Source organism: Egretta garzetta, unplaced genomic scaffold (assembly GCF_000687185.1).
Source record: "Egretta garzetta isolate BGI_Z169 unplaced genomic scaffold, ASM68718v1 scaffold285, whole genome shotgun sequence".
NCBI lineage: Eukaryota > Metazoa > Chordata > Aves > Pelecaniformes > Ardeidae > Egretta > Egretta garzetta.
In genome coordinates, this window is record NW_009259715.1 from 631644 (window position 1) to 637860 (window position 6217).

Consider the following 6217-nt stretch of genomic DNA (forward strand, 5'->3'; position numbering starts at 1 on the left):
CATCCTGCTGACCCTTGGCTTCTCATCTGTAAAGCAATACTTCCTGCTCTTTTTAGTCTATACAGATTAAGAGATGTAGGTCCTTCCGCTTTAACATGCAGTACAAGATAATGCATATAGAGATGTTAACAGAAAAGCTAGCGTTTGATGGTTTCCTTTATTAAGAGTTAACTCCTTTGCTAGGATACAATTAGAATAGACAGCTTCATTGTTGCTTTTCTTGTAATTATGAGACTTCTGTCTCCGATTCTGAAAAATAAAAGGCAGCTGAGAAAAGAAGCACTCTGGAAACTCAGTGCTCTGCAGCAGCTGGTAGGTCCAGGTTCCTTTTGTTTCAGGTTATTGAACCCTACTTATTGCAATGGACTTCAGATCTGCTGATGCAGATCGGTGAGACCAAAGTAATGTGGTGGTTTATAAATAAGACGACTGGCCTATGTGATATGCCAGTAAAGGCAAGACATAAATATTAGATTTCATCTTCCTACAACTGTATGCTAGCTGGGGAAGGAGATGTTTCTCTGGAAAACCTTTTCTTGCAAATTGAATCCTCTATTCTCTTCGCAGAGTCAGTGTCTGCTCATTTTGCATATAGGTGTCTGCATACAACGATCTATGAATACTGGAGAATATAGGGCTGGAGGACTTACCAGTATATAGTGAGGAAAGCAAAGATGGAAATGACAAGAGAAGGAAGGTGAGGGTAGTGGGAAAGTGATAAAAACATAAATGAAAGTAAGGGAACTTGGTGAAGAGGGGGACATCAGAAGCAGTGAAGAAGGGAAAAGGTCAATTCCTAATACGAAACATTCTGAAGGGTTCTTAGAAACTGGCTTTGACATGAATTACTGCAGATGGTTGTGACTCAGAGACCTTGCAGAAGGACTTGCAGTAGAGAATTAGGCTAAATTGAAAGGTTACGGCCGTGTGCTGGAAATACCACCATCGGTAGTAGATTTGCATCGGTTCATGACACCGGTCTGGTAGCAGTTGTGGTGCTAAATTTGAAAAGCAATACATAGATAGGCTCTGAGGTCCTGATCACTTTCTATAGAACATGACAGGTGCAGAACCTATGGCAAAGAAACAAGAGCACAGTGAGTTTGGAGGAGACTGAAGGTGGAGTGAGACATAAATCAGGGTGAGGAAGCGCCTTTGGCTGCAAATTTCTGAGTCTGTCTTCCTTTCTCTCTCTATTTCTCTCACTGTTCTCCTTTGACATTTTTAAGCATCTAGGTATTAATCTACATAATTTATACACTAATGAAACATCTGCTAAGGTCCTATGTAATTTCATTACACTTCCTGAATGACCATTCTGCAAATCTGAGCTTTTTACAGTCACATAAGAGAAGGAAATACAATTTAAATAAAAATAATCACAAATTTCATTTAACTGGGCAGAATTTAGCCTTAAGCACTGGTGTTTTTTGGAAATATACCTAGTATAAGATACTGTCAAACCATCTTTGGTACACCTAGCAATTACACTTTGCCTTTGGAATTGTTATTTATTGATATGGTACTAGCAGCCAGAGACTCATCAAGTATCAAATGATGATCTTGTGGTACTGAATAAACATACACAAAGGTTTTTTTCATGTTCCATCTGTTCTGGTGTTTAGGTCAGATGTGTTTTCTAACTGGAAAAAAATCCAACAGTTGAAATGAGACTTAGAAATACTGTTAGAAATACATCAGCTTTCTAAAGTAGGGCAGGTATCTCTCAGAGACACGGCACAGGAATGGCAACTGAGATACATGCTGGCAACAGCTAAGTGTTCAGGACATATTTCTGTCCTCTTGAACTCCTCCATGTCCCTCAGTGCATAAGACAGCCTGAGGAGCCTAAATTGTAGCAGTTTCCCTAGGCTGCATTTTATTTCAGGGCAGCCTGCAGCCTTCACGGTATGAAAGGCTGGAGTCCTACCCCGCTGTGCGTGCCATGCTCTGGCTTGAGAGAGCAGCACAGCACTTCTGGAAGCAAGAGATTCCTACGGTGCGGGCACAGCCCTTCCTGCATCTCCCGGCACCCTCTGAGCCCTCTTTCTGCTGGGAAGAGGGTGTAACGGGAGAGTCCCAGCCTTTCTTTGTAAGTGACGTGTGGCAAATAATGATTCTGGAGGGTCAGAGACTCAGAAGCACAGATTCCTTTCACTGCCACGCACCTCCACTTACATTGCCCCTGCCTAATTCTCTCGGCTTCATGAGAGGATGTTTTAGCTGCACCTCTAACTCCCAGTGCCCACCTTATTACTCTGTCATTTCAGCGCACACTTAAGAGGTTTTAGGTTAATTATAGCTGTGCAACAGTTCATGAGTGAGTGAGAGCAAGAGACACAGGGAGATGATAACAGCCTGCAAGTATGTGAAGGGCTTAAATGCTGAGAAGACAGAGAATGTATTAAGTATGAAACATGGGCTATTATGAGGGTGAATGAGACATAGCTAAGAAAAGAAAATACCTGATGAATTCTCTGGAGAAGTTTTCCTGACTGTGAACTGGGACACTCTCCTCTGGCAGAACAGGAGAGAGATTTCTCACCTGGGAGGTTCAAAATCTGATTGGAAAAGTATAACAGAGCTTTGCATAGGGAACAGCTTCAGGCTGGTGGTGACTGCAGAATTGCCTTCTCATGGCTTCTCTCAGTGTGTCTGCATACACACAGAGACAGATTTATAACTGCGCGGATGTAGGTAACCACATATGACTCCTTCGTGACAGTGATTCATTCATGACAGTGATATTCATCATATATTTTATGTTTGGGATTCTTATCTCATCAGGACTCCTGCCCATCAATAAGACTCTGCTGCGATGCTTCTTATATTTCTAATGCACATATAGCTCTAAACAGCTGTCATGGGACAAAACAAAACCTGTCAGAGTGGCATTTGCTTCTTATTCTTGAAAAAGTAAAATTTCTTCCAAAGATTACACTGGCCTTAGGCTTAAGAGAGGTAACATTTGGCTCTGTGCTAGGACAGATTTTATGTGTCATCATCCATTGGATTTAGAAATAGCAGATTTTAAGTGAGAAGTCATCTGCTCTAAGACTGGCTGGGTCAGGGTATACTGTACATGCAATGGTTTGGTGTATTATAAAAAGTTTATTGGTTTTATTGGAACATGTACAGATAATAAAAGAATAATCTGAAAGACTGAAAAAAAAGCAGAGGGCTTGATCCTACAAATTTTCAATTTTTGAATGCAATATTAACTTCTGTAAATAATCTGAAGTCTGTGGCAATAAGTGTTCTATGCTTTAAATTTTTTGAAGAATCGAGGCTTTATTTTTAAGCGAAGTGGGTTTTTTCATTCAAAAGCTGAACAGCACTTGTGAGGATTTCTGGGCATGATAAGATCACAGTGTGATCTTTTTATTAAAGTTTTCACCATGCAGAGGTAAGAACTCATGTTCTGATTTTTGTTGCAGTCACAACAGTGTCTTGTTGGTTAATACATCCAGTTTTACCCATGTGCATGTGTCATATATATACGTATTATTTTGCTGCCCCATTAATATTGTGTACACATTGAGGCTTCATGCTCCTATCTGTTCAGGCTGGTTTAGAGCATGTGCAGATCATGTCCACTGCAGATCCGCCTGCTCCCCCAATACTCCATAGTGCCAGTGTTCCCTTTGTCTCTGGGGTCACTCCCAAAGCTAGGTCATGAGAAGTGTACACAGCATGGGGGGACCCTGGTTAGTCAGGCGCTGGAGTATTTTTCTTCTAGATGACATTGCATAACACACTTCAGCAGGTTTTTGCTTCTTTGTTTCCTTGTTTGGTTTCTTTGAGGCTGTAATATCGCTTTATTGCAGAAAAAAAAAAAGAATTATTTTGGCCAAAAGAACAAGTTTAGCTGGGTACTTTTTGAATGGCTACGAGGAAGCAGATGCAATTTTGGATTTATGTACATTGTGTGGTGCCCTTTTCATTTGACCTTGCAATATAAGGGAGTGGGGGATTGATGAGCTCTCGAGTGCATCAGGATCCTAGATGTGAGTCCTGCTGGATTAGAAATTTAACACTTGAGGAAAGGGTAGAGAAAGCCAGTATTTAGTTGTAAAGGAAACAAGAAAATGCAGACTGTTTTGTGTAGATTTTGCAGCGAGAGCTGGCTCTGTCTCCGTTTCAGCAGTCTTTCTCTCTCTCTCTAGCCAAGGGGAATGTAGGATGTGACAGGGAGGGTCTGATTGGGGAGGAATTCAATGCAGCTATCAGCAGCAGGCTTCTATGTAAATACTGTAACACCTCTGAACCCAGGAACAGCTGAGATAACACTGTAAACTAATCTCTAGTGCCGGAGAAGCTGGCCAAGCCCTCACGTTATATGGTTTCTGTAGAAAAGATGTGCTAGAGAAAAAAAGAAGCAGATTGAAATTATATATGGCAATTTACCATGAAGTAAAATATGCTGACTTTTTAAAATTGAAAGCGGCATATGATAAAGTATTTTTCCTTTGAAATGGTACTCTGCCAGTGTGTATAACCCTATGCATCCTTGCTTATATATGAATTCTAATATAAACAGGCATCGCTTTCACCAAAATATTTCCAACTCTCTCTGTTGCGTGTGCCTAATTGATTTAGAGAAATATTTACTCACTTGGGCTCCTTATCCCACCAGTATTGATTTCGGTGGTTTTTTTATCAATACCACGAAAACTAAGAGCCAAAGTTTGTCCAGAGCAGGGGCGCTGAAGCTCAGTCTTTCCCTGCTTTGACCTTTTGAGGTCACTGTATTTCACAGTCCTACACTTTCTTTTTTTAGGTAGCTAAGAAAAAAAGAGTAATATCTACATACGTGTATATATACACAGATACATACATGCATATATAATATATATGTGCATCTATACTTATATATACGCATATATGAAATACACATGCACACACCTTTATACACAAATAGTGTCTCACCTGAAACAGGTCGTCTTTCCTCAAGGCATTTAAAGAAAAGCAGGAGCTATCAATGGCCAAGAAGTTTGTTGCTACATCTGCTTCAGAGTTGTGCTCATAATTGGGCACAACCCCAAGATAAACTGGGGCTGGGGTGGAGCTAACCACCTCATTAATTGTGCTAGAAACCAGGAAACTGATTCCCCTATCTCGGATTTCAGAAGAAATTAAAGTCGAAGCATCTCTGACGCCCCCTTTGGATACAGTTGGGAAATGAGTAGTCGGCGATCTCCAGTTCCTGCACCCTTCGTCAGAGCCAAACCACGGTGCAAAGACAGCTCTTAGACCAACACCCCCCTTCCTCCCAAGCCCCCAAATTGCAGGTTGGGTTGCATTTGCAAACTATACAACTACAACCTCATTTAAGATGCATATAACCCTGTGATGGCTGCCAGCCCTTGTATGGCGTCCAACAAACAGGACCTGTGTTGTTGATCCAGTTTACTGAGTGTTCCCCTCTTGACCTTTACATCCCACCCTTCCCTTCTGTCCCAAATCTCAATTCTTTTTTTTTTTTTTTTTCCCCATTGCGTCTTACACAGGCAGACATCGGGCGGTTTATCAGCCGAGCTCCCAAATGACACTGCACTCTGTGTTATAACACAGTTCCTCTGGGACGCATGTTGACAATCTCTGCCTTCACATACCAGGCCAAACCCACTCAAGGGATGCCTCTCCAGTCTTTCTATTTTTAACTAAAAAAAAAAAGTAATCCTGAAGATACATGGATGTTCTAGGTTCCACCGCTGGGACAAATTATCAACGTGGCTGTTTCAACAACGTAGCAGGAAAACAACTGTCACATTACACTAATACCAGAGCTGTTTTTTGTCCAAACTCTTCCCATCTCTCATCATCTGCCCTATGCATATATCACTACATGCTGCTGATCCGGTGTGCATTAAAAGAGCAAAAATGGGGAGTTTAAGTATGTGCACGTTGATGTAAATGAGCAGATCCCGTTTTGTGCTATAGATGTCTGCCAAAAGCAGCGAGAAGTGCAGTTTTTGCTGCACATGCTCATCAAAGTTTAAAAGAATTTGAGTGTGCGCTGCTCCTTCCTAAGGCAACATGGGCAGCAGATGCTGCCTCCGTGCACTGGAAGAGCCTCTGTTGCTGGCACCGAAGTAACCTCATGGGCCGTCGATTAAACAGGAGCTCGACAGGCTTTTTCTGGGTGGAAAAATGAAAAGCCGGGGGAGGAAGCACCCGTGCAGCTTCCCCAAGCTTGCCACCGCCAAGCCCGCGC